This window comes from Zalophus californianus, chromosome 8 (genome assembly GCF_009762305.2).
Source record: "Zalophus californianus isolate mZalCal1 chromosome 8, mZalCal1.pri.v2, whole genome shotgun sequence".
Classification (NCBI taxonomy): Eukaryota; Metazoa; Chordata; class Mammalia; order Carnivora; family Otariidae; genus Zalophus; species Zalophus californianus.
Window position 1 is genome coordinate 52,859,762 of NC_045602.1, and position 15,003 is coordinate 52,874,764.

Here is a 15,003-nt window from a genome sequence, read left to right on the forward strand (position 1 = left end):
GGACCCTCTCAAGAATGCGTCACATATAACACAGAAAAACCAACCACAGAGAAAAACCTTACCCATTAACCTAATTCTCTTTTTTTATCTCCCAGATTCTGATTTCCTAGTTTTCTTCCTTTGCATTTGGTGATATTTTCTTTTTTTTTGTAAAGATTTTATTTATTTATTTGAGAGAGAGAATGAGATAGAGAGAGAGAGAGAGAGAGAGAGCATGAGAGGGGGGAGGGTCAGAGGGAGATGCAGACTCCCCCCTGAGCAGGGAGCCTGATGCGGGACTCGATCCCGGGACTCCAGGATCATGACCTGAGCTGAAGGCAGTCGCTTAACCAACTGAGCCACCCAGGCGCCCGCATTTGGTGATATTTTCTGATACTCCTTATTGGATGCTTTAAGGTTGTTTTTTTTTTTTTTAAGTAATCTCTACACTGAACTTGGGGCTCCAACTTACAACCCCAAGATCAAGAGTTGCATGTTCCACCGGCTGAGCCAACCAGGCACCCCTTGGATGCTTTTTTAAAATCCTTCTTCCACACCTTCTTCCTCCCTGTCTGCCTGCCCTCCCACCATCCAGCTCTGCAAGTTCACATCTTTCTACTATCCCACCTGCCTCACCAAGGGAGCGGGATGCCTTGTTTGACAATAGTGCTTTAACATGCATAAGCATCACCCAGGGATCTAGTTAGAATGCGTATTCCCACTCAGAAGTTCTAGGGTGGGGTCCAAGATTCTGCATTTGTGTCATCAAGCTGGATGCAGAAAGTACAGGACTGCAGAGATGCAGCTGGACTCCAGACTGCACTTTGAGTAGCAAGACCTAATGCCTGACCTGGTACTGGACTCCCACTGCTCACTGCCACTAATGGGAGAGGGCAGTGCTGGAGGTCGGTGACACCTAGCAATCAGTGGTGGCTGCTAGAGCACTAGCTAACATGCACCTAAGTGCTTCAAGGCAGTGTGTTAGTGTGAGCTGCTTTATGGCGCGCTCCCACGAAGTTGCTCCAACGCATGGAGCCACTAGCCTAACTCCTCCGAACTGGTTCCAACCCGACAGTTACAGAACTATAAATCTGTAACCACGCACATTCCCTGCGCGGTTTTTCTCCATTCTCCCCAGCACCACTTTTTCATTGTTCTCTCCACACCATCTGCTTCAGAATTTAAGCCCTGGGTTCAAACCCGGACTCCACCACCCGCTATTAACTGTGCGACCTTGGGCAAGTTATTCAGTCCCATGGTCCGGTGTCCTCATCTGGATGATGTGCATACTAAATAAGATAGTGTGTGTGGAAATCCTCATTAAATACTAGCTATTACCCTTTCGCCTATTGTTTGCACTTCTCTCTTCCTCTTCTACCGTTTTTTTCTGACAGCCTTGAGGGTCGAATGGTGCTTTTCTGTTTAATATAACAGAAAGGCTGGAAGTAAATATGAAGGGGGGTGTGGTGCTAGTATTCATTTTGTACATATCTTCCCCCCTTTTTTTTTCAAATTTTCTATGACGAACAATATAACTTTGATAAGTTCGAAAAAGGCAAGGTTATACCCTTAAAAGAATGGGCATAAAGACGACTCCACACTCCACAGAAAGGTGGAAGAGAAAAAGAAAGACGCCCCAGAGCCGCGGGCGGGGACTGGTCACGCGGCGGCCACCCCCTGCCCCCTCCCCCGCGAGATGACGTCAGTCACGTTCTCCTCCCGCCCGCGCCGCCGCTTCCCGTCGGTTTGGCAGCTCGCTCTTCCACCAGGCGGCGCCGCAGCACGCTCTGTTGCCGACGCCTCTGCGCAGCCTCGCTGGCGCCCGGGACACGTCACCACCTTCGCGTCTTTTCTGGAGAGCGCGGGAAGGCGAGTGTGCAGGAGGGTGGTGACGACACTGGGGTTCCCCGCGTGGTTCGCGGGGGGGCGGGGCCGGCGTCGGGGACGTGGCGCGCGCGGGGAGAGAGAGGGGAGGAGGTAGCGCCGCGCGCCGGCTGACTGGGCCACGCCCGCCTCGTGACCCGCTGTGAGGCCGAGCGGCTGCAAACGTGCTGACGAGGCGGGCTGGGCTGGGCTGGGCTGGGCTGGGAGCGGCGCCGGGCCCAGCGCGGGGCTTTCCGCTGTCGTTCTTCGGCCCGGGCCGCCCTCAGACGTCCCCCGGGTGTCCCGGGCGCCTCTAGACCCGCCTTTGGGCTGGGCACCGACTTTCTGGCAACTCGGGGCAGCGGCGTGGACACGGGCACGTGGGGCCCGGCCGCACCCGAGCTGCAGACCGCGCGGCCCTCTGGGGGAAGGCGGAGCCGCGCCCTCCCTGCCGCGGCTCAGGCTGTTCCCCCCCCTCCTCCAATACTGGCCAGCCTGCACTCGTGCTGGTCCTGCCAGCGCGAGGAGAGAGGGGAGAGAGGAAGAACGTGGGCTCTGCAAGGAGGCGTGGGTTTGAATCCCGGCCCGCCAATTACTCTTTGCTTTGAGCGAGTCGTACGGTTCCCTTCGAATGTCGGTTTTGTGCTTTGTAAAATACCGAGCGTACCGTCCACTTAACATATATTCGTCTGCCCCTAGCAAGGGTAGATGATGACAAGTCAAAATATAAAGATCAATTTACACTTTTTGCCACCCAGGTATTAATCCCTGGGTGTCCTTAAAAGACTTTGTGTAGTTACGTGTATCGGTTTTTAAGAGACAGAGCTTCCCTTTTCTTAGTATGAGCTCCACAGCCTGCCCAGTGGCTTTGGAAGGCAAGGGGGCAAAGGGGTCATCCATGACCTAATGAGTTGAACCTGGGGCCTAATCAGAATTTAAGGAGGGGTGAGTTACTGGAATTTTCCCTGGGCCCCAGACCCTGTGAAACTACCTAATGAGGAACCACAGGATTTCCTGCTGGAAGCCCTGTCTAGGGCGCACACTGCCTTGGGGCACCCTTCAGTTGTCTTTCTCCTATTGCTGTGCCTTCTCAGAATCTTTCATCTCATATTACGTTGCTGTGGCCAAGTCATTTTTCCTGGGATGGCCTGATCCCTGGGGACATGTGAGCCTCCAGTAGCTTCTAGGAGGCTGGTCTAACTGAGTAAACAGAATGCAACACTATCTCCTGGAAGGAGGAACACTTATGTATCCCGAAGTGCTTATTTAGCATGTGTCACAGATTGTATTAGGTTTTTCACACAAGTTACCATATCATTTGACTTCCACAACCTGTCCTGTGAGCTAGGTGGAATTATCATCCCTTTACATAGAAGAGGAAACTGTGGTTCAGCAGGTTAAATAACATGCCTCATATCCTACAGCAAGGATATGGTAGAGCCAATGTGTTTGGAGACCATACTAAGGTTTGGTTGCATGACTCTGGCAAGAAAGAGACAGTGCCTGGTCAGCCTTTCTCTAGGGTATGTGATGCTCAGGACCATCCTAGAGGGTATGACATAGACACTGTGGGCTTCACCTCCATATCCCCAACTCCCTGGCCACACCTGCCATTTGAAAACAAAACCAGGTTAAGTGACAGATAAAGGGCAGCATTTGTGGCTCCAAAAGACAGAGAAGAGGCAGCTTCTCCCTACTTTGCCTTAGTCATGGATGTGTTAATGGAAGGACTCCTGTATATCAGACTTGGGCCTTTTTTTAGCACTGCCTGGCAGGAGCCACCTCTCCTTGCACCTGCTGCTTCTACAAACCATTACTCATTTGTCAGTCAGCAACGCAAAAGGCAGAAATGTGGTGCCTGTGTAATTTGGATCCTGTGTACCTCAGGGCGGATGGCTGTGTTCTCTGTATGGTGTTGTGAGAATGGCAGCCCGTACCCACTGCTGAGGCTGTATGTGGAACTGCAAGAAACAAGAGAAAGGCAACAAAGGCAGAAGTCCTCTCTTCATTTTCATTTTTTTTTTAAATCTTGAACTTGGCTAGTGCAGAAGATAGAGAAATTCCCAGGATAAGGCAAGCTAATATGGACTCTGGTATTTTGGAGTAGGTCCTTAAAACCCAGGGCTTTGTAAGGAAATACTCCTTGGTTTTGAGCAATGCACGTAGTTTCTGCTCAAGAGAGCAGATGAGCCTGTTTGACCCAGGGCCACTTTGAATAGTTTTTTTTCTTCCTGTTTGCTGCCAAAGCAGTCCTTTCTGTCCTGACTCATAGACATATTTCTTGAAACCTACAAGACAGGTGCTTATAGTCTAATTGGAGAAATTTCTTCTGTTTTGCCTAATAAAGCCTGCACACCTAAGTGACAGGAAATAACTTTGCCTTCAGCCCAGTAAAAATCACATGTAATGGTTGATTAGCTAACCAGGAAAGTAAACCTTGAGGTTGTAAATTTATTGCCTGAAAGTTTGAGGATACCCTGAATGCTGATCAGATGACTCAGCGCAATCTCAGGAAGGAAGGGCTGGAAAGTGATTGTAATTTAGGTTAAGTCTAATCAGTTGTGTTATAAAGCATTTTGGAGACCTGAACACAAGGGGTTTGGCCATCTTTGGAAGCATAGAAGTAAGCCCCAGTACTGGAAGGGCAGGCAGGTCTTGACTAAGGGGAATTGAGCTCCATGATTTCCTTAGACTGCTCTTGTAGCAGGGAAGAGAGAGGCCTTGCCCTAAAGGAGAGATGTGACTTCAGGTTAGTTACTTATGTTCTAAATTCCACATCTTTTTTTTTTAAGTATTTATTTGACAGAGAAAGACATAGCGATAGAGGGAACACAAGCAGGGGGAGTGGGAGAGGGAGAAGCAGACTTCCCGCTGAGCAGGGAGCCCAATGCGGGGCTCGATCCCAGGACCCTGGGATCATGACCTGAGCCGAAGGCAGATGCTTAACGACTGAGCCACCCAGGTGCCCCCTAAATTCCACATCTTTTTAAAAGATTTTATTTATTTGAGAGAGAGCACAAGCAGGGGAAGGGGCAGAGGGAGAAGGAGAAGCAGATTGCCTGCTGAGCAGGGAGCCTGATGGCGGAGCTCAATCTCAGGACCCTGGGATCATGATCTGAGTTGAAGGCAGATGCTTAACCGACTGAGCCACCCAGGTGTCTCCCAAGTTCCACGTTTACCAAGCAATCTTAAGACCATGAGGAAAAGATCCCCCAGTCAGGTCAATTAAAGCATTCCAGTCATTTAGAATGTCTGCTATTCTTTGTGTGAATCCGTATGTTGATTGGCATTTGGTTTATATGTCCCTTGGCTTCTGTGTGAGCTTAGTCAATAGGTGTTTGAGAGATGGGTCCCCTTGCAATGGGCCAGACTGAAAGTATAAGGCCCAGATCTGGGTTCTTGTTTTAATTCAGCAAGGTAAGTACTGCCTCATGGGGACCTGTGGGAAAAGGGTAGGAGGTGGGGGAGCAAGGGCAGGAAGCCAGCTTTGCCAAGGAAATACTACCCTTGTCTTAATTGTTGACCTTCCTGTTGCAGTCACATCCAGGAAAATTATCAGGACAAGGCAGAAAGTGCTAAATTTGTAGTTGAGTGATACAAGCATTGAGTGCTGTGGATTTGGAGGAAGGTGAGATTACTGTGGGAGGTTAAAGGATGGTGCCCCAGGAAGGTCGGTAAGACTTGCCAAGTGGATGTCATTTCAGCAGATGGAGATATCAGAGGTGGAGAAGTACCCACTTCCACTTCAGTGAAGTTACCCTCCAGGGCTAATGTAAAATATGCAGTCACCTGATCCCTTACCTGTTAAGCCAAAGGAAAAACATTGTGGCAGGAGAGGGAGTGGTAGGCCCCAGAGAAAACGAAGGAAAAATCATTTTTTTGTTGTTGTTCATTCAACAATTTGTTTATTCAACATTTATTGAGTACCATGTGCCAGGCACTGAGCTGGGTTCTGTGGATAAAGAAATGAACAAAAACAGAAGCACTACCTTCAAAAAGTTAATAGTCCAGTGAGGAAAGAGAGAGAGACAGACTGTGAAAGGAAGGAAGGAAAGGAGAGGGAGGGAGGGAGGAAGGGTGGTATAGTATGTCAGATGTGCTATGGAGAAAATTAAAACAAGGGGTGGGGAGGTAGGATATGCTGAGGTGTTTTCCTCCCAATTTAAGTGAATTATTTGCAAGTTAATATAGAGGTACAAGGACACGGGGCGCCTGGGTGGCTCAGTCGTTAAACAGTTGGTTAAGAGGTACAAGGACACACAGGTCTTTGATCATTTTTTGTGAGTTGGGAGGTGACGAGGTTGTGACCCAGGGGATAGAATTTGTCTGTGAATATGACTCACTGCCTGGGAAGAAATAAGTCAAGATCTCTGAGTGGAGCATTTTCTTCTGAAAGCCAGAAAAGCCAGGTGTGATGACAGAGGAAAATGGTATTGTACCCTAGACCCCTAAATATAAACACTGTGGTTCTAAGAAGCACCTTCTCCGCTACTTTTCCTGGCCAGGGGGTGGGGACTGGGGAGTGGGGAGAAGTCAGGCCTTGAGACGGGTGGCCACGTGGCCGTGGACTATGCTGAGACCCCATGTGTTTCCTTAGGAGGGTCCCTGTTCACAGGAGCAGGCATGGGTGAGAGTGAAACCTGCCCACCTTTTGCTCCACGGCACTATTTTTCTGAACCAAGAATTTCGGAACTATAAAGTTCATCATACTGCTTGGTGCCAGAGATGAAACGGACACAAAAATATTGGCATTCTGAAGACAGAATAGTAGAAGGAAGCAGAAGTTTGTGGTTGAGGAAGGAAAGATCAAATGTGGGGCAGTATGAGTACTAGTAACAGGTAGTACCTACCAGAACAAGGCAGAGAGATGTACAGCAGGCCCTCAAAAGTCTGTGCCAACCTGCAAGACTTCAGAGTCTGTGGTAACCTACATTCTCTTTGAAGCTGGGGAAATGGGGGTGGAGGTGAGGCTGGTAGCTGAACTTGGCTCAGTAATTTACATTCCTGGTTTCACCTACCACTTTATGTGGTAAGACTTGTACCCCAAGTTTGTAAAATCTTACAAATTTGGTCCAAGACTGTTTAAAAACAGGGTCCTATCTGCTCAGAATCTGTGCATGAGACTTTCCCCAGGCCAGATTCCTTGAATCAGTTCATGTCCCCATATTCCCATGCTTTTCCTCCCTGGAAACAAAACAAAACAAAACAAAAACAAAAAAAACCTACCTCTCAGTAATTGGAATGGGTGATTTTCATACCTGCTTTTGAATTCTCCTTGCAAGCTGACAGATTTCTGGGAGCCTCAAGGATACAATCTGGCAGTTTCGCATCTGTTGGTTTTTCTTACATTTTTCAGTCGCAAAACTGTGTTTCAAGCCAGGATGTCCTGACAGGAAACCTGGGAGTAATAAAATGCTCCTTCTTCCTGCTGATGTGTTGTATGGATATTAGAAGCCACAGTGGTGCAGTAGCTTCTTGCTGCTTTTTATAGTCTGTGGTGCACATTATCCTCAACCTGGTTGGGATTTTCCTCTGAGAATAAACTAATGCAGAATGAATCTCATATCACTCCTGGTGATACTGTACACGTGTAATAAGGAGTGGGCATGCAGTCCATGGGGCCTTCGGCTCGGCGTTCCTAGCAAATTTAAAAATGCTCGATGGCAGTGTTTTGGCCCAGCACCCTCCAGAGGTATGTGGTATGGTTCTAGACACCTGAATCCTTGCCAAGCTTGGCGTCGCTGAGAATGACTTGCTTTTAGACTTGCATTTGATTTAAGCAGAACCTTTCATTGGACACATCTGGCATGCATACATCTCAAATTTCCTGCACATTAGCGGAAGAATTCTAGCTAATGAATGCTGGAAACTGAAAGCTATGACACTGTTATGACTAAATTAACACCCTGAAAGGTTAATGAATCTTACGTGGATTACATTACCTAGAGTTTGACCTCTGGCTGTGATCTTTGCAATATAAAAAGCTATTTCCCCAAACTTTAAAAAAGGGAGAGGCAGGAGAAAGCCATTCCTATAAATCTTACTTCTGACACACACAGCTAACCACGGAAACGTCCACAACTCAGTGCTATAATTGATACCTTGCAAATGGATTTAAAGAACAAAACTAATGAGTCCAGACACATTTATGAATTGACAGTGTCCTAACAGGATTATTAGAGATGACCAGGAGCTGGGTCTCTTGTTTGTTTCTGTCCCCAGCACAGGGCCTCAGATAGCCATGGATACATATTAGGTGTCGATTAACAGTCATGGCATTACTAAATGGAAATTTACTGGGGCTCTCTGCACTGTTAGACTCCACACACAAATAGACCTGCCCTGTGGGATCCTTAGCAAGAGCAGATATTTTATGAGAGCTGTCACTCGAGTTGATTGGCTAGACAAAGTGAAACCAAGGGACTGTTGTTTTTAAACCAAATATATTTACTCCGCTAAATTTTACAACTGGAATGTTCTCCTTTGGGTGGGGAGTTGTACAAAATGACCTCTAATTTGAGGTTTGTAGACTTAGGAAAATACAGATTTTTTTAAGGCACTGAGATGAACCCAGCAGGGTGAGCTGGCAGGAAGTCAGACCGCGGTCCTTGCCTATGAAGATGACACAGGCCAAGGGAGAGAAGGACAACAAGGCCGTCAGAGCTACTAAGGCATTTTGCAAAGTTTTGCAGAGCTTTCCAGGTTTTTCTGGAAAAAGGAAGAAAAGAGAGTAAAGGGCAATGAGGATTGGTTAACAGCTGGCTTCAGAAATGCTGACTAGTCGATTTGCCTACTGGTTTTATTTTTCTAAGTCAGGGATAAGGAAAGAGTGTGGTAGGCCTGGCGCTGCTTGCTGGCAAGGCAGTCTCCCCGGGGCTGTGTGCTGATGCTGTTAGAGCCCCTGGAGGAGGAAGGAGACCCAGCCTGCCCTCCAAGAGTATCTAAGGGGTGTGGAAGAGTAGAAAAGACAGGAGCTTTGTTTTATTTTATTTTGCTTTTAAAATATTTATATGTGTTTACTTTCTGAAGAGGTAATTCATCTCCGTGCTTCAAAACTAAAAAAATATGAAAAGACATAGAATGAAAAGTCTCTGTCCTGTTCCTAGGCCCCATCTGCCCATTTCCCCCACTTCAAATAGATAACCCTGTATTTAGGTTCTTCCTTATCCCTCTAATGTTGTTTTTATGTATATACAAGCTGGAATAAAGATATACTCCTCTTTATTCCATTTTAACTTCAATGGTACCATGTTATACACATCTTCTGCACCTTGTTGGGGTTCCCCCCCACCACTTAACACTGTATTTTTGAAACATTTCCTTATCAATAATAGAGAGAGCATTGTCATTTTTATTTTTATGGCTATAGAGTTTTACAGTATATGGTTATGCTATAATTTTACTGGTTCCCACTGAGGGATATTTAGGTTATTTCAAATTACAAATTAGGGCATGGACTTTAGACAGATGTTCCTTCGGGGCACCTGGGTGGCTCAGTTGGTTAAGCGACTGCCTTCGGCTCAGGTCATGATCCTGGAGTCCCAGGATCCAGTCCCACATTGGGCTCCCTGCTCAGTGGGGAGTCTGCTTCTCCCTCTGACCCTCCCCCCCTCATGTGCTCTCTTTCTCTCTCTCTCAAATAAATAAAATCTTAAAAAAAAAAAAAAGATGTGCTTTCAAATCCCAGTCCTAACGTTAACTAGGTGATTGACTTTGGGCCTCATTGCCTCATCTGTAAAATGGGAATTATTTTATATTTTTATTACCTGTCCCATACATTGCTGTGAAAGATTAAATAATATAATATACAGTGAACTTGAGAGATAATAGGTAGGTGCTCAGTAAAAACAATATACCTTGCAACTGGGTATACTAGAACATATTCTTGAAAAAGAAGGTATTTTGATTGCTCCTACTGAAATAGAGCAATCATATACATTTAAATACATTTTTTTTCAGAATCAGTGCATGTTTGTTGTTTTAAAAAGTCCAGATAAGTAAAAAGAAAAATATAAATTGCTTATCATCTTATTACTCAAAAAAAAATTACTGCTAACTTTTGATCTGTGTCTTTCTAGTTATTTCTCTAACCAAAGGTGCATATAACAAATTCTCAATGGAATGATACTGTACATGCTATTTTGTAACCTGTCTTCTTAGTTAACAGTGCATTGCAATCCTATTTCCATATCATAAAATATTTTTCTCATTGTTTTAAATGACTGTATAGCATTTTATCTTATGGATATACAGTAATTTATTAACAATTCTCTCTGGGTAGGGGGGCCTGGGTGGCTCAGTTGGTTAACCATCTGCCTCGGCTCAGGTCGTGAGCCCCACATTGGGCTCTCTGCTCAGTAGCGACTCTGCTTCTCTCTCTCCCTCTGTGATCTCTCTCACTTTCACTTTCTCTCAAATAAATAAATCTTTAAAAAAAATTCTCTCTGGGTAGACATTTTTATACATAAATATTTAATCTTTCTGGAATTAATTTTGATACAAAATATAAGGTAAGTAACCTAAGTTTCCTTTTTACAAATGGTTAGCCCAAACTTTTTTTTTTTTTAAGATTTTATTTATTTGACAGAGAGAGACACAGCGAGAGAGGGAACACAAGCAGGGGAGTGAGCGAGAGAGAAGCAGGCTTCCCGCAGAGCAGGGAGCCCGATGCAGGACTTGATCCCAGAACCCTGGGATCATGACCTGAGCCAAAAGCAGACGCTTAACGACTGAGCCATCCAGGCGCCCCAGCCCAAACTTCTTTATTGAATAAGCTATCTCTACCCTAGCCATTGAGGTTACCATTTTATTTTTATTTATTTATTTTTAAAGGTTTTATTCATTTATTTGAGAGAGCAGGAAGAGGGGCAGAGGGAGAGGGAGAAGCAGACTCCCCGCTGAGCAGGGAACCCCCCCCCCAACTCCCAGTGGGGCTTGATCCTAGGACTCTGGGATCATGACCCTAGCCAAAGGCAGACGCTCAACTGACTGAGCCACCCAGGTGTCCCTCGAATTACTATTTTAATCATATTCTAAATCTTTATAAATGTATAGGTAGATTTGATTTTAGACTTTATTTTGTGAACTGGCTTCTTTATGCTTTAAATAGTAATCACAATTTCATTAAAATACATTTAAATATCTAGTGGTACAAGTCCTTTTCATTACAATTCTGTTTTTCAAGAATGTTTTGGCCAGGGGCCCCTGGCTGGCTCAGTTGTTAAGTGTCTGCCTTCAGCTCAGGTCATGATCCCAGGGTCCTGGGATCGAGCCCCGCTTTGGGCTCTCTGCTCAGTGGGAAGCCTGCTTCTCCCTCTCCCACTTCCCTGTCTGTGTTCCCTCTCTCTGTGTTAAATAAATACAATCTTAAAAAATAAAAAGAATGTTTTGGCCATTTTTTTTTTCGTTTTACAGACTCCACCCTCTCCTGTCTTGGCCATTCTTATGTTCTTTTTCTTTCATTATTTTATTTTATTTTATTTATTTTTTTAAAGATTTTATTTATTTATTTGACAGAGACAGATATAGCGAGAGAGGGAACACAAGCAGGGGGATTGGGAGAGGGAGAAGCAGGCTTCCTGCGGAGCAGGGAGCCCGATGCGGGGCTCGATCCCAGGACCCTGGGATCATGACCTGAGCCGAAGGCAGACGCTTAACTACTGAGCCACCCAGGTGCCCCTCTTTCATTATTTTAGAATAACTTTGTCAAATTCCTTTTTTTTTTTTTAAGATTTTATTTTTTTGAGAAGGGGAGAGAGAGAGAGCAGTCAGGGAGGAGAGGGAGAAACAGACTTCCCGCTGAGCAGGGAGCCTGTCTCGGGGCTCGATCCCAGGACCCCTGGGATCATGACCTGACCCAAAGGCAGACACTTAACCGACTGAACCAAAAAAAGAGGTTTTTCTCTCAGTTGCTTTTGATTCTACATTTGAAATTAGATCCGTGCTTAATAAAGCAATTAATCCATTCTTTCCTGCTTTATTTTGCCTTGTCTACTGCCCTGATACTTTTAGGGCTTAGACCCAAGCAAGAAAGGTCCCTACTCTGGAATCTATATTTTATAGGGCTCCACATGTCACAAACACATAAAATAATAATAATTCTCAGCAGGTGTCAATTATTTTCTGTTGCTGCTATAACCATAAATTTAGTGGCTTAAAAGAACACCAATGTATTATCTTACAGTTCTGGAGATCAGAAGTCCTAAAATCAAGGTGTCAGCAGGTCTGCATTCCTCCTGGAAGCTCTAGAGGAGAATCTGCTTCCTTGCCTTTTCTAGCTTCTAGAGGCCACTTGTATTCCTTAGCTTGTGGCCCCATCCTCCATCTTCAAAGCCAGTGATGTAGCATCTTCCAATCACTTTTCCTCTCTCCAACCTTCTTGCCTTCCTCTTAGGACCCTTGTGATTACTTTGGGCCCACACATTTAAAGATCCTTAATCCTACCTGCAAGGTCACTTTTGCCATAAAAGGTAACATTCACAGGTCCTGGGGATTAGGATATGGCCATGGGGGGGGGGGGCGGCTATTTTCAGCATACAATAGCAGAGATATAACAAATTCTTGCAAAATAAAGTATGGCTTCCCAGTAGTATAGAATATCAACTTTCTTTGTGTTTTACTTTGTGGTTTCAGAGGTACTCATGAATTAGCAAATATTCACAGCATTGCACATAACAGCTGAGGAAATGGCCTTTTTCAATTTTAAAAGACTCATATTGTTCTTAAATTTATCTGCAACATGCATGATTTTTCGTAAATTAGATATGTATTGAATCCTAGAATTATAAATTATTCTGGTTTTATAGAAATATGTCATTATGTTTAAACTTTTTTTTTTTAAGATTTTATTTATTTATTCATGAGAGACAGAGGGAGAGAGAGAGAGAAGCAGAGGGAGAAGCAGGCTCCCAAGGAGCAGGGAGCCCGATGCGGGACTCAATCCCAGGACCCTGGGATCATGACCTGAGCCAAAGGCAGACGCTTAACCATCTGAGCCACCCAGGCGCCCTATGTTTAAACTTTTTAAAAAACTGAATTTTGGATTTATTTAAATATTTTATAATTCAGCCATCAAAAAAAAAATGAAATCTTGCCATTTGCAATGACATGAATGGAACTAGAGGGTATTACGCTAAGTAAAATAAGTCAATCAGAGAAAGACAAATACCATATAATCTCACTCATATGTGGAATTTAAGAAACAAAGGATCATAGGGGAGGAGAGGAAAAAATAAAACGACGAAATCAGAGAGGGAGACAAGACAAACCATAAGAGACTCTTAATCATAGGAAACAAACAGGGTTGCTAGAGGGGTGGAGGGTGGGGAATGGGGAAACTGGATGATGGACATTAAGGAGGGCACGTGATATAATTAATGAGCACTGTGTGTTATATAAGACTAATGAATCACTGACCTCTACCTCTGAAACTAATGATATATATTAATTGAATTTAAATTTTAAAAAATTCAAAAAAGAAAAGGAAAAGAATAAATGTTTTATATTATGATTTCTATTTTGCCTTTTAATTTTAGTATTTTTATTTTTTATTTATTTTTACTTTTTTATTTATTTATTTTTTATTTATTTATTTTTTAAAGATGCCATTTATTTATTTGAGAGAGAGAGAATGAGAGAGAGCACATGAGAGGGGGGGAAGAGTCAGAGGGAGAAGCAGACTCCCCGCCGAGCAGGGAGCCCGATGTGGGACTCGATCCCGGGACTCCAGGACCATGACCCGAGCCTGAAGGCAGCCGCCCAACCAACTGAGCCACCCAGGCGCCCCTATTTTTACTTTTTTAAAGTAATCTTTATGTCCATCGTGGGGCTCAAACTTAAAACCCTGAGATGGAGTCACATGCTCTTTAGTAGATACTTTTAAATGTCTTAGAAGAAATATTATTTGTGAAAACATGAAAATAACTTTAATTTTTTGATGGTTTACATTTACTCTACATTCTTACGAGTTATGCAAATTTTATACACTTCAAGTACAATCACAATTTTTAATCCTTAGGTCAGTGCTATGCAGTAGAAATTAATGCAAGCTACATATATAATTTTAAGTGTTTTGTAGTAGCTACATCTTATAAAGTAAAAAGAATAGGTAAAATTAATTTTAATAATATATTTTATTTAACTCAATGCATCCAAAATATTATTTTATTTTGTAATCAATACAAAAATTATTAATGATCTTTTTTTTGTAGTGAGTCTTCAAAATCCATGTGTATTTTACCACATCATTAGAGATTTTGCCAAATGAATACAAAAAAACTAATTTTGCGGCACGTATGGTAATTTAAGAATTATGTGTGTCTATTACTCATTATATATTATGTGTCTATCAGCAGTGCATCCTGACATAATGTAAAAGTGATTAAATTCAGTCAACTTTGGTGTTTTTTCAAACTTTCAGCCGTATAAAACCATAGTTTCACATTTTGCCATTTCGTTGTTATGAAAGTATGTGCCTTATGATATGGGCCTCCATTTGGACTCTTGTCACAAGCCCTGCAAATGCTGAGGGTGGGCCTGATTACTTTCTCTCCATCATAGGACTAGGTATGGTTGGAGGGGAGAATCTCTAGGCAATATAGAAGCAGCCCTCTGTGATAGCATTTATCAGTGTGCTTTTTTACTCTTGAATTTCTTCCCACACTCCTTCTATAATTCCCCTCAACCTTTTCCCTTTCAATGAATTAAATATTATTCACTAAATAAATTAATGTGGGTTATTTTTGCTATCTATAAGGAGTTTCACATATATATGTGATGTACAATAAACCTTGTGAGGTAGGAAATAGCAGACAAGGAAGCAGGCTGAGAAAGTTTAGGTGAGGGGACCAAAGTTTAACAGTAACCAGGGTTTCTCATTCTAAGTTCTTGCTCTTTCTGTTTCATTTTGTTGTTACTTTATATAAGGCTCTGTGCTAGGCTCTGGGAGATTCAGCCATGGGAAGGAAATCAACTCTCCCTGCCCTCAAGTTTACAATTCACTAGGAGAGGAAAGACAAAACAAGATATGTGGGTCTCAGAGAGGTACACATCAAGGGCTGTGGTTCTTTAGAGAAGAAAAAATTCCAACTGTTTGGGAGAAGAGAAAGCCTTTGTGGAATAGGAAAGATTTGGTTTGGGCTTTGATGTGGGCCACGAGGAATA